Here is a 14,694-nt window from a genome sequence, read left to right on the forward strand (position 1 = left end):
CAGTATATATTATAACTTCAAGGGAATGTTACACAGACAACAAATGGGATAATGATAGTCAAAATATTATAGGGATAATAATAGATCTATACTAGCATTTAACGGAATAAATATCCCTATAACATTTGATTACTGTACTGCTTATCGTTATTGGTGCTTGAATAAAACAAGTTTTGATAACTCCTTCCTCACTTTGACACCGTTTACTTTTTGAGAATACAATTTGGAGATATGATAGAGCCTGATTTTGCAGAAGCACGTGACGATACACTTGATCAAATTGACGATGAGGTTAGAATCCGGGGTTGTGTCGAACATGTGGAAAGATAGAGAAATTGCCATATCTATGATCTAAATTGTTTCAAATAGTAAAATATCGCATTAAAGTGGTGAACATGTAAGGGGCCATTCAAAGAGTATGTAACACGGGGTGGGGGTGCATGGTAGATGCGATGCGTTACGAGGATGTGGGGGTGTTTTCAACAGTGCTACGCAACGCTAATAATGGTTATTTATATTCATTTATTAATTTATGTCATAAATTATGCACTGAAATAGCATATCCTTAACAGATCGAGCAATAAATATCGAGCAAACAAATCCAAAAACATCATACCATGTTTCATTCTTTGATGCAATCGTAAACAATTTCACACAGGACAAATAAAAATGAGTATGTTTTGGTGAGAAGTCAAGGGGGAGGGGTGTTTGGCGGATCTGGCCTACACTTGATGGGGGTGCCGAGTTGTAATTAATTGTAATCAGTGTTATGTAATACAGGGAGATGTAACACCCAGTGTTACGCAATGTTACATGAGGTGGGGGGTGTCGAATTTCACCAGAAAAAACGTTACATAATTTTTGAATGGGCCCCGAATAGTAATTCAGCCCATCTAATATGAATTCCTCACACTTCACAATATAGAAAAAGCCTACACATGTAATCAGGAAGAACAACTGGTTCTATACAGCTACACAGCTCTGGACAGCGTTTGAGCCTTATAAGATATTTTTAAATGATAAATATCTATCCTGCTATTGCCACGATTACATTCGTGACAAATGGGTTGCTGCTAGATCTCTATTTCTTACGATAATAAATACAAAGCATTAACATGACAACACCTAACAAAACAGTTGGTGGGCAACATTTTATGGCTCCTGATGGCCGCATCATTTGTTGATAGGTATCGGGATGTTTTGGGTAATAAAACCTTAATTTACTTACGAGTGGAAGGACTGCTCACATCCACCTTTTCTCCGGTTGGTGCAGTTGAATGCAGCACAAGTTGGCATTGTAAAATGATCGTTGAATATGTATATGGGAGCGAAAGCTGCCGAGAACTGTAACTGTATCAGATCAGTGATCGCGTGGCGCGACTTTGTTTTGGTACTAACATCATGGCTGCCGCCGACCTCATAATCTCGACAGCGATCCGTGATCCAGTTGTATCTAGATCAGTGGTGCAACCACTATTTTCTTTACCATTTCTTCATCCAGGTAGTCGAATGCCATTTTCATTGATCTTAACAAGTTACAAGTCTCACAAACTAATTTATTGACATATCAGGTGTCAAGTCATTTGAGATAATCACTCCCAGGTCCCTTTCTGAGTCTACTTTTTTGACTTCCTTGTTCCCATTTTTATATTAACCTAATATTCTATTTTTGCTTTTTCCAAATTACATTATACTATATTTTTTAATGTTAAAGTTCATTTCACTTCTCTGACTCCATTCCCATATTTTGTCAAGGTCTTCTTGTAGCGATCTGCAATCTTTTTCTGTGCTTACTCTCTTGAGTAATATGGCATCATCAGCAAAGAAGTTCATGTGACACTTCACTCCCTCATCCATATCATTTGTATATATGGCAAACATTAAAGGAGCCAATACAAAGCCTTGCAGGATGCCACTTATCACATCTTCCCAGTTCAAATTTTTGTCTAATTATCACTCATTTTTCTCCCACTTAAGAAATCCTTCAACCAATACAGTAGCGTACCTTGTATTCCTCCTATTATTTCAATTTTTCTTACTATTTATGTGGTACTTTGTCAAAAGTCTTATGCAACTCCAAGAAAGCGCAATCTGCCCAGACATCTTTTTCTTGCATTAGCTCAATTAATCTCGAGTAAAAGCATATTAAGTTTGTGGGAAAGCTCTTTCACTTCTAAAGACTAATTGTTTAGTGTTTAGAGAATGGAGGAGAAATAAGGAAGGATGAGGTGAAGGCAGTTGTAAAGATGATGAAAGCAGGTAAGGCACCTGGTCTGGATGGATGTCATGCAGAATGTCTGAAAAAGGGAGGTTCAGTGATGGTGGACTGGTTGGTGAGGTTATTTAATGTTTGCTGGAGAGAGGGTAGAGTACCGGAGGACTGGAGTAGTGCCTGTATAGTTCCTCTTTACAAGGGAAAAGGGGACAAGTGTGAATGTAGTAGTTTCAGAGGGATTAGCCTGTTGAGTGTAGTAGGGAAGGCTTATGGGAGAATCTTAATTGAGAGGATTAGGAGAGGAACAGAAGGAGTAATTGGTGAGGAACAGTGTGGATTTAGGACGGGTAGAGGTTGTGTAGATCAGATCTTTGTGGTAAGACAGATATGTGAGAAAGCTATAGGAAAGGGGAAGGATGTTTTTTGGGCTTTTATGGATCTGGAAAAGGCTTATGATAGGGTAGACAGAAAGGCACTGTGGGAGGTTATGCAGATTTATGGGATAGGAGGAAAGCTTTTGGGAGCTGTCAAGAGTTTTTATGTGAGTAGTAGAGCATGTGTTAGGATTAGAAATGGAGAGAGTGAGTGGTTTGAAGTAAAGGTGGGACTTCGTCAAGGATGCGTTATGTCGCCCTGGCTGTTCAACTTATACATGGATGGGGTGGTGCGAGAGGTGAATGCTAGGGTAGTGAGTCAGGGATTGGAGATGGTTAAAGAAAATGGAGAAAAGTGGGAGGTGAGCCAGCTGTTGTTTGCGGATGACACTGCGCTTGTGGCAGGGTCAGAGGAGGGATTGAGGAAACTGGTGGCAGAGTGTGGGAGAGTATGTGATAGAAGAAAGCTAAAGATAAATGTGGGTAAAAGTAAGGTGATGAGATGTACAAGGGGTGAAAGTGGCAGTAGACTGGAAGTGAACATTAAGGGAGAGCGACTGGAGGAAGTGGATAGTTTTAGATACTTGGGTGCAAGTGTAGCAGGAAAAGGTGGAGGTAGAATGTAGATTGAGAGAAGCGAGTAAATGCCTTGGTGGTTTAAAGAGTGTAATGAGGAATAGACATTTGGGAATGGATGCGAAGAGGAGACTGTATGAAGGAGTGATTGTGCCAACAGCACTGTATGGGGCAGAAACGTGGAACATAAGAGAAGAAGAGAGAAGGAGTTTGAATGTGTTTGAGATGAGGTGTCTGAGAAGTATGGTGGGGGTTACTAGGCTAGATAGAGTGAGAAATGAGGAGGTGAGGAGGAGAACAGGGGTGAAAAAGGATTTGGGAGATAGGGTTGATGAAAGAATATTAGGATGGTTTGGACACATGGAAAGAATGAGTGAAGAAAGACTAGTAAAAGAGGTATGGAAGGCAGATGTGGAGGGAGTGAACATGAGGGGACGTCCTAGGATGAGGTGGATGGATGGGGTGAAGGGGGCTTTGGGGAAGAGGGGAATGTCTGTTGAGGAAGGAAGGGAGAGGACGGAAGACAGAGGTGAGTGGAGAATGGTTGTATATGGATGATGTTGTGACTGCATGAGGAGGAATGGGTGGGGGGTGGGGTAGTATGTGTGAGTAAATTTTGACGCAGCCCGAAGGGATTTCTCCCCGTCCTCGCCTTATATGCAAAGGGGGACGGAGAGGGGGGGTCGCCGATTAAATGAAGCGGCCTTGCTGTGGATGTACTGTGTCTTGTGACACTGCTTCTGACCCAGGGCGGTGGGCAGGGTGCAGGGATGACCCGTCATCCAGGAGGTGCTCAGATGAGAGGAAGGGTGGGAGGGGTGTGGAGTGTATTTAGGGATGAAATGGGTGGGAGTGTTTTTATGCCTTTCCCTTTTTGGCTACCTCCCTTGGAAGGGGGAAAAAGCCTTGGTATATGTATGTTTAATATTTTATTCTCTTCCAAGTGTTTGATCCATTTGTTTCTGATAACTTTTTCTTGTATTTTTGCTATTGTGCTTGTAAGGGATACCGGTCTGAAGTTTGTACGATCTTCATTATTTCCTCTTTTATTTATTGGTATTATATTTGCATTTTTCCAATCTTGTAGTACCTTTCCTTCTTTGAGTGAGAAATCTATTATCTTGTATAATTTGTCCATCAGTTCATGTATACTGTACACTCTTTCAGTATCCAATTTGCAATTACATCTGGTCCATGCAATTTCCTAACATCTAGGTTTTTTATTTGATCTCTTATTTCTTTCTGTGTTACCCTTATTTCTTTCACTTAGGGGGGTCTTTCTCATTATCCATCTTCCCAGATTTGTGAGTTCTCAATCGTAAAAACATCTGAAATGTGATCATAATGTCTGCCATTTCTGTGGTTGACTCTTTATTTTGAAAATACCTTTGTAGGCAAAAAACGAGTTAACTCGTCTAATTATAAACTATATGTATAAAATATTCCACTCCAAACTTCCTCCTTTTCAGTGGAATATACTGTACCCATCCTAACCTTCTCTTGAACAACATAAGGTTTTCGTATATACGTACATCTTGCCTAGGGGTATGACACTTCATAAAGTTCTCACATAATCTCTTAAATACATCATAGATTTTATACAAATTTGGGTTGGGGTGGATTTGTACATCATGAGTTTCATTATTCACAAAATGAAGATACTGTTTTATCTTACTGTACAGTTTAATTCATTAGCTTCTGAAAAATTAGTCTTTCAAGTAGTTTATCTTGTGACCAGTTCATTTCTTCTTTTGGCATTTTCACAATACCCCTGAGCATTTTCATAGCAAAAAATACGAAAATTTCAGCCTCTGTTACAGGGCACCACAAAGAATCACCTTGTCCAGTTTGTTCAGCAAAACGTTTAGTCTCTACCAGTACACAGTCAATAATCCTGTTATCGATAAAAAGACAAGGTTTCAAAAGTACTCATTTCTGTTGGGTCTTCATCAACCATAATTCCATGATTTCCTGTGAATGGGAAATGTGGTGGTGCTGCATTCTTGCAGTCCTCTGACAACTCCAGGCTTATCCAGGCTCACCCATCACCTCCCTCCTCCTCCTCCTCATCATCACTTGTGGAGAAATAGTCATTGTTTGATGAACTGGCAGTGTCATTAGAAGTATTCAAGCTTCTGAGGGAAGGTTCATGTTCACTATCTTCCTCAGAATTAGACATTGGGGTGTAATTTCATTGAAAAAGCTATGAAAAACGAGTGGTCATGTGGATGAAAATTGCACTCGACCACAGTGGCTATCGTAGCAAGTCTAGTAAGAAGGCCTTGAACTGCCCACTCTACCTTGTATGCTTCTGCCACCCGTACGATTTGCTGAGAATACTTGTTTCACATGTAGAATGGCTTAGGCTCAGAATCAAATAGTAAATATGTCTGTAGCTAGTTTTTGAAGGTTACGTTTTAGCCAAGTATTCTAGTCGATGACTGAAAAAGGAACTTTAAGTGAAAACGAGTATACCCAGTTCTGCCAGGGAAGAGGTTAAAATCACCCATAGATACTATATTACCACCCTCGTTCAGTAACTCGTTTAGAACTTTGTGTCTTCCAGGAGTTTAGAATGATCACTCGGTGATTCTACCTTACTTATATCAGGCCTCTCTTCATTGGTTCATTTAATATTTTTTAGCCTTTTTCTTTCTCCATTGTGCCAACTATACTTATTTCAAGAACTGGATTTTGCCATATCGGTTACACAAGAAACATAGCCTACACATCCCGCACAATAGCAACTATTTGTTTCCTTTGTGTCAGCAACAAAACCGCTAGTAAGGCGCTCAATCGCTTGTGTTAGCATCAACAAAATTGAGTGATTCACAGTTTTGTGCATGTATCCAAGAGTTGAATATTCCTGTATGCTCTCTACTCAACACTGTGAATGACAGATCCTTGTCAAACAAATTTGAGTATTATAGGGATAAGGGAGACAGCATCCCTTGTCTCAACAATTTCCATGTAGCCAATTGAAGGTTTTATGCTGTTATCGAAGTTACCAAAAACCCAAATGGGAGGAAGTGGTCAAGTCCACAATGTTTTTGCATACGAGAGAAGCAAGATTCATCAATTTCTACTGTAACCCCAGGCACACCAAGTTAGCATTTGCTACAAAATACACAGCACAGACCTCTGAAAAATTTGTAACAGTCTCATCGTTTTCTCAAAGATTCATCCGACAGCTTGCTGCTCTTACTCCAATATACTCACACCAAAGATTCATAACATGAATCCACCTTTGACGTACAATATTAGAATGGGGGAGGGGGGTTGAAATCCTATTCTAATTCACTTGGTCGATTTATACTTTAGTCTCTTCGTTGGCATTTCCAGATAAATCCATCCTTTGATCTAGAATATTTTGTCCAGTTAATCAAAGTAATGCAACTATCACACTTATCTTTACTCTTTAAAAGCTTCTTCTGTTACATCCACCTCATAACTTTAGAGGAACCATCATTCAAAATTTGGCATCGTCAGCAAAGAAGTTCAATTAACATTTCACTCCTTCATCCATATCATTTATATATATGGCAAACATTAAAGGAGCCAATACAGAGCCTTGTGGGACACCACTTATATCTTCCCAATTCGAATTTTTGTCTCTAATTACCACTCATTTTTTTCCCACTCAAGAAATCTTTCATCCACTCCAGTAGCTTACCTTGGCTTCCTCCTATTATTTCAATTTGTGTTAGTTTTTTATGTGGTACTTTGTCAAAAGCCTTCTGCAAGTCCAAGAAGGCGCAGTCTGCCCAGCCATCTCTTTTTTATATTATTTCTATTAATCTTGAGTAAAAACATTTTTTCTAAAACCAAATTGTTCAGGGTGTAGTATTTTATAACCTTCCAAGTATTTGATCCATTTGTTCCTAATAACTTTTTTGCATATTTTTGTTACTGTGCTTGTAAGGGATACTGGTCTGAAGTTGTAGGATCTTCTTTGTTTCCTCCTTTATATATTGGTATGATGTTTGCATTTTTCCAATCTTGCAGTACCTTTCCTTCTTTGAGTGAGGGGTTGTTTGTCGTCCATCTTCCCAAATTTGTAAGTTCTCAATTGTAAAAACAGATCTGAAATGTCTAATCATAACTTTAGCCATTTCTGTCATCTATTTATTCTCTATCTCCTTCATGCAGTTTCACTATTTCATGTTTGTTGTTTAGTTTATCATTTACATATTTGTAAAAGTTTAGGGTGATCCTTACATTTGTCTATTATATATATATATTTTTTTTTCTTTTTTTTCTTTCCTGCATATATTCACATATTCATTCCTAAGTTTTATATATGTTTGCCATTTGGATTTTTCTCCCATCCTTTCCAGGCTTGTCTCTTTTGTCTTTAACCTCACTGCACCTTTTGTTGTACCAACACTTTATATAATTTTTTTGTCTTTGGTACATATTTGTAAATTTCTTCCTTATACTTTTAGATATGTTCCATTTGTCTTCCATCTTTGTTTCTTTTGAAAAAAAAATTCCCAGTTAGCATTTTGAAAGAATTTATAAGTTTTACAAAGTTCCTTTTGTTGTACATTTATCTTCCCTGTCACAATGTCAGGTTCTGAAGTGAATATTAGGTCTAGATTCAACCATTCTTTATTGTTTCTATATCTAGTATTTGAAGCTGAAGGAGGAGTGGGAGGGAGTGAAGGATAGATTAGAGCTAAATGTGGAGGAGGAATGGGGATGGTTCAATGAGGGAGTCACAAAGTGTGCAAAGAGGATGTGTGGAACAAGAAGGACAGGAGGAAATAGAAGGAAGGGTAGTGAATGGTGGGATTAGGAAACAAAGAAGGTTGTAGAAGAGAAGAAGCGAGCTTTCACAGATTGGTTACAAAATAGGACGAGGGAGTCATATGAGAGGTACAAAGAAAAGAAAAGAGAAGTAAAGCAAAAGGTAAAGGCAAAGAGGAGAGCAAATGTGAAATGGGGTAAGAGTATGACAGAAAATTTTGAAAGTAATAAAAAGATGTTTTGGAAAGAAATTAAGAGAGGAAGAGGAGGTGAATCAAGTAGAGAAGAAAAGGTAAAAGGTGCAGATGGAGAGATGATAATGGAAGAGAAGGCAGTAAGGGGAAGATGGGCAGAATATTTTAGGGAGTTGCTATATGTGAAGGAGGATAGGGAGGGAAAGATAGCTACAGTGGGAAATGCTAAGAAAATGAGAGTGATGAGTGAGGAGAATGGAGGAGAAATAAGGAAGGATGAAGTGAAAGCAGTTGTTAAGATGATGAAAGCAGGTAAGGCACCTGGTCTGGATGGATGCCATGCAGAATGTCTAAAAAAAAAAAAAAAGGAGGTACAGTGATGGTGGACTGGCTGGTGAGGTTATTTAATGTTTGCTGGAGAGAGGGTAGAGTGCCGGAGGACTGGAGGAGCACCTGTATAGTTCCTCTTTTCAAGGGAAAGGGGGACAAGTGTGAATGTAGTAGTTTCAGAGGGATTAGCTTGTTAAGTGTAGCTGGGAAGGCTTATGGGAGGATCTTGATTGAGAGGAACAGAGGGAGTAATTGGTGAGGAACAGTGTGGATTTTGGACGGGTAGAGGTTGTGTAGATCAGATCTTTGTGGTAAGACATATGTGAGAAAGCTATAGGAAAGGGGAAGGATGTTTTTTGGGCTTTTATGGATCTGGAAAAGGCTTACGATAGGGTAGACAGAAAGGCACTGTGGGAGGTTATGCAGATATACGATATAGGAGGAAAGCTTCTGGGAGCTGTCAAGAGTTTTTATGAAAGTAGTAGAGCTTGTGTCAGGATTAGAAATAGAGAGAGTGAGTGGTTTGAGGTAAAGGTGGGACTTTGTCAAGGATGCGTTATGTCGCCCTGGCTGTTCAACTTATACATGGATGGGGTATGCGGAGAGGTAAATGCAAGGGTAGTGGGTCAGGGATTGGAGATGATTAAAGAAAATGGAGAAAAAGGTGAGCCAGCTGTTGTTTGCGGACAACACTGCACTTGTGGCAGGATCGGAGGAGGGATTGAGGAAGTTGGTGACAGTTTGGGAGAGTATGTGATAGAAGAAAGCTAAAGATAAATGTGGGTAAAAGTAAGGTGATGAGATGTACAAGGGGTGAAAGTGGCAGTAGACTGGAAGTGAGCATTAAGTACTAAATACAGTACATTAATCCAAGTTATGATGATACTACTTGCAACACTTTGTGCTACTTCAAAAAGATCTAAAGTTCCCAAATCATATCCTTCTCTCATATGCACTAGGATCATTAAATATTCATCAAAGTGTGACAACTTCCTATTTGTATGTGCTTTGATAATGCCTGGCGGTGTATTCTCATTCTTAATTGTCCCTCTCCACCCAATAATGTATGCGAGTCACATTTTCTTTTATCAAATCAAACAAATCATAAAAATCCTTTTGTTGTATGCCCGTATATCTTATAATACTCTCGGCATTCCTTAGAATTTTCTGAATAAAGGCGTTGTGTAATGCTTCGTCTTCTACAACATTGTTACATTGCCACTGAAATAAATAAGAAAGATTGATAGCGTGGAGGACATATTATTGCATGTAAAATGAAAATATAGTTCCTGCCATATCTGTAGTAGGTACTTAAATCAATTTTCTATAGGGGGATGGAAAACTGTGCACACATGTACTTGGCAGTACATTGTAACTATTCCTTTCAATCTACACTCCATCCTTGTTTTTCTAGGCTACATTATTGTTACGGACGCATGGACATTAAAGGTAGGCGCACACTTGTCCGCATCATACGGACGGCACGCATCGTACTCATCGGATTGTTTTTGGGGTCTGCGCACATTGGTCCGCATCGTACGGACGGCACGCATCGGACGGATCGGATTTTCTGCGCACATTGTCGGCATTGGACCATTCACCATCCGCAGTTGTGAAGCTGAGCTCTCTCTGGAAGGACATACTCCATATCTTTCTAGTGTATAAAGTTGTGAAAATGTTGAACAGTGATAGTGAAGAGGAAGAAATTGTAGTGGTTAGCTGTTTGCTGGCAGAAGAAGAAGAACAGAAAGTTAAAAAAAGGAAAACATGGATTCACAACATAAACAGGAAAAGGCTGGAATTTGGAGAATTTCATACATTGTTCCCTGATTTGATGGAAGATGATGTCAAATTTTTTCGTTACTTTCGCATGACGTATTCAAAATTCTCTCACCTTCTCAACATTCTGGAAATGTATATAGCGAAAGAAAATACTCCATTCCGCACTCCAGTCAGCCCTAAAGAAAGACTAGCAGTTTGCTTAAGGTAAGGATGCAATAAAATTTATGGACATTTTCCGTTTATTTATCTTGCACAAAATTGAAAATAAATGTATCATTCTCTATAATGGTATAGAACTCAAAAATAACTTCAGGTTTGTAATAAGCGCATACATAAGTTGCTGAAATATAATCAACACTTACAGTAATTGCATTATACTGTGTTGCGTAGCGTCTTCTTCTGAAGTTGCATTTTGCTGCAACACATCAATTGGATGAACACGATTATTTTGGTCCCTTTCTTGAAGCAGTCGCATTTCAGTACCATTCACCATCTGAAACAATTGTCCTTTTATGTAAATTTGGTCTTGAAGGGGAAATGTTTTTACAGTTTGAGCCATATTTACGAAGAAATTTGTTAATGTGTCAGACTGACTAGGTGATTTGAGCTCCTTGCTCTTGAGGTATTTTTCCAAAACCAATGCTGTTGTGTTTTGTGGCGTGGAAGATCCTGAAGTTTTTTTTTCGCTTGCCATGTGTTGAACTGTTGGAACAGACACTTTGTGCATCACTTGTTGCTGGGGAAGAAGTGGGAACTGGAACTGCAAAAGTAGGTTCTGGTTCTCCATCGCTTTCTTCATCCTCCAGATAGCCAGGTGAAGGGGCAATGTTAGACATGCGATGTTCACTATCATTAAGATATGGAGTTAAAAATTGTAGCTCCAGATGATATTTGGGTGGCTTCATTTTTGGACTCGCTTGTCCACTTTTTGTTTTGAGCAAATGCATGGCTTTCCGATGATTGTCTCTAATTCTTGTCCACTGAATTCTACAAGCTGAACCTGAAATAGACAATGAATTAAAGATTAATATAATTATAGCATAATACATTTGATATTAAGGTCCATAAATACATCTATTGATAAAAATGTGGATGGAAAATTTGTAGCTCTCAACCCCTTGTTGTATTTAAAATATGAAAGCATAAATATGATAATATTTGGAGCTAAATAATTTATATTTAAATGCGGCCCTCACTGCTTATTGACAAAAAACTAGTGGTATATTTTACTATCCTTTCAGTGACTGGACAGTGAGGGCCACACATTGTTATCAATTAATTTAATCCAAAAATTACAGCATGTACTTTTTTCATAAGTGGGAAAAAATCAGGCGAGTGAGAGCTTGAAATTTTCCAATATAATTTCTTTCAATATATTTTAGGGTCACCTAATACTTAATGATCGGTATAATATACCCCAACGTTTTTTTTGTTTTTTTGTTTTTTTTTTCCCTGATATTTGGCTACAGGGAACTCCTTTCGGTCACTAGCTTATTCTTTCCAGATGGGTGAGAGCACAGTTCGTGAAATCGTCTATACAACCTCCACCGCAATATGGACTGTTTTGAAACCCATAGTTATGCCTGTACCTAATCAAGAATTATGGATCAAGTCAGAAAAAGGTTTCTGTGACAAATGGAATTTTCCTAATGCAGTCGCCGCTATCGATGGAAAACATGTTGTAATTCAAGCACCCCCACACAGTGGCTCAGATTACTTTTGTTACAAGAAACATTTCAGCACTGTTCTTCTAGCATTAGTAGATCCAAATTATAAGTTTTTATTTATCGATGTCGGTGGATATGGTAAAAACTCTGACGCTAGCATCTTCCGAACTTCGTATTTGGGTAAGAGTTTGGCAGATGGAAGCTTTAACCTACCCCCACCAAAGGCACTTCCAGGAGGAAATACAATTTTACCACATGTCATCATAGGGGATGAAGCTTTTCCGTTATCCACTTATTTAATGAGACCTTACTCACGTGATAATGTGCATCAAGACGAAGAGAAAAAGATTTTCAACTACCGGTTGAGTCGTCCAAGAAATACAGCTGAAAACGCTTTTGGTATCTTGGCTCGAAAATTCAGAATTTTTGAACGCAGACTAAATGTTTCCCATGAACATTGTGTTTCTATTGTAACGGCTGCTTGTTGTCTACATAACTTTTTGAGAGATGATGCATGTCACTGGACTGAATCCGATTTAGATCTTTCCATTTCCAATGTTGAAGGCCTAAGAAATTTCCTAGGAACTGGCGGTGCTTCAAGACAAGATGCTTTAGAAGTACGAGATAGTTTTAAAGAATATTTCAACTCAGAAATAGGTTCAGTTGAGTGGCAACAAAGAAGAGTTCGAATTGGACAGCGCCTTACTTAAAATATAATTATTCTTGTGTGTAATCTGTCTAAAAAAAACAGGACGAACGTTTCTTCAAATTACTATAATAATTACCTAATTACAAAATGCATTTTTATTTTGAAGTTCACATATATAGGTATATAGAGATCTTTGCCCTGATTTTTTTTTTACCTAATGAAGTTGCGATCTCTCAACTTCAATGGATAATAGCTGTCTACCTATTATTCAAGAGTCAGTAACTCGGTTGGATAGGTAGTTGCATACAAATAGATAATAAAAATATAAAATACTCACTTGGCTGATTCATTCTCCTTCCTATCTCTTCCCAGATATTGTCCCTTCGTTGTTGATTTGAATACTCTGAATGTCTTGTATTGTACAGCTCTTCGTATTCCTGTACAATGACTATAAGCTGTGCCACATCCATGCCGATTGATGTAGTTGAACCCCGTCTTTATCAAGTAGCTACTGAAATAAGTAGACAGGATTTATATTATTATTACAGCAGTTTATAGCCACATTAGCAACATACGTTCTATAGGCTGTGACAGCTGCAACAATAAAAATTAAAAACTCAAGTGCTTGCTAAAGAACAACCACTAGGTGCATGCTAAAGAACAACCACTAGGTGCAGATACAATTTAATCTTGCACAGGATTTATATAGTCCCAGAGTGAAGTGAAATGTGATAGAGAAGGTAAAGGAGGTCAATATAGGTTCGAGTAGGTAATTTACCAGGTAGATAGGATAAAAATTTAGGAACATATCTAAAAACAGTCAGTGAGTTAATATAACATTATATATTATGTACAAGCAAAGCATAGCTATGCAAACAGAAAAAATAAAATAAATACTGAAGAAGAAGGTTTGCATCCGACCGCGACGGCGCTCTGGCTGCAACTGACGATGGGGTCGCACATTTGCCGGCAAATGCCGTAGAGGCCATCCGCATCGTTCGTACGCATCGGATTGAATGCTCTTTCGGGGATCCTCCTCGGCATTGCCGATGTACGATGCGCGCAGACCCATTTGAAATAATGTAAAGAATACTAAAATCCGATGCGTAGGATGCGTGCTGTCCGTACGATGCGGACAAGTGTGCGCCTACCTTTAGACACTGCTCAGCGATTTGAAATGGCTTCGCCCCATGACTGCTTTCATGATGCTTCGACGAATTGAAAGTCACGTTTTTCAACTCATCGCTTCAATACATCGCGCATCAAAATGCTCCGTGTGGACGGGGCCTTAGATTAATTTCCCTCGCTTCACCACGAATATTCAACAGATTGTAACTAAGAGCATTACATTATGAGATATGGAAAAAGGGAAGAGCGAACGAACTTTTCATTGGATTCTTCACTAGGCAACGACGCAGATGCAGCAGAATCATCACGTGGTCGCTTAGGCAGTTTCCACCAAGCGAGTCTCGCCTCGTCAAGGCGAGTCCAAGGTCTATATATACCAGGTCTAACCATTTGAGCCATTCTGCGCAGCTTCTGACGTCGTCGGTCTGCTTCCATTTTCTCTTGTGAAACACTGAAGAAAACTGAAACGCCAAGGAAGACTGGAATTATTATATTTCCCCCCGTTATCTCTCTAGCTCATTGCAATACCAGTGTGTGTGTGTGTTATGTCTACACCTGTCGCTGCTGTGACTCCTCATAAAAAATTGTGATGCATTAGTATGTGTGTGTGGCCAAGAGGGATTTAAGAAATGCAATAATAGTACCAACCTTCACATATGCAATTGAAACATGGCTTTGGAATGAGTCAGAGGTCTAGTGCAGGCAGTGGAAATGAGTTATGTGAGAAGTGCTTGTGGTGTAAGTAGAATGGATAGAATGAGTAATCAAAGTGTGTATGAGCTTTTTCCAATGGGTCTCAAAAGGCGAGGGGGAGAAATGTAGAGTGATTGAAGAGGTAGAGATGGACGTTAAAGTGGTTTGGCCACATGGAGCAAATGGAAGAGAGTAGGATGACCAAGAGGGTGTATTTGAGATAAAGGGTGGGCGGATGATAAAGGGTGACCTCCAATAAAATGATGGAGGGATAGGGTGCGGGAGTATGTCAGTGAGAGGTGTGAAAGATCATTGAGAGGTCTTGTTGAGCAGGCAA

The 14,694-nt window shown here is 39.1% G+C and overlaps 1 protein-coding gene and 1 pseudogene across 1 annotated transcript in view; one reads left to right on the forward strand and one right to left on the reverse strand.

Moving 5' to 3' along the window:
* Positions 1 to 14,694, forward strand: part of LOC143038564 (THUMP domain-containing protein 1 homolog) — a 479,094-nt gene that overhangs the window by 55,718 nt on the left and 408,682 nt on the right. The gene's annotated exons all lie outside the window — the stretch shown is intronic.
* On the reverse strand, positions 10,579 to 13,556 carry LOC143038247 (uncharacterized; annotated as a pseudogene).

The sequence above is a fragment of the Oratosquilla oratoria genome, chromosome 24 (genome assembly GCF_046742065.1).
Source record: "Oratosquilla oratoria isolate Oo_2021 chromosome 24, ASM4674206v1, whole genome shotgun sequence".
In the NCBI taxonomy this organism is placed as follows: Eukaryota; Metazoa; Arthropoda; class Malacostraca; order Stomatopoda; family Squillidae; genus Oratosquilla; species Oratosquilla oratoria.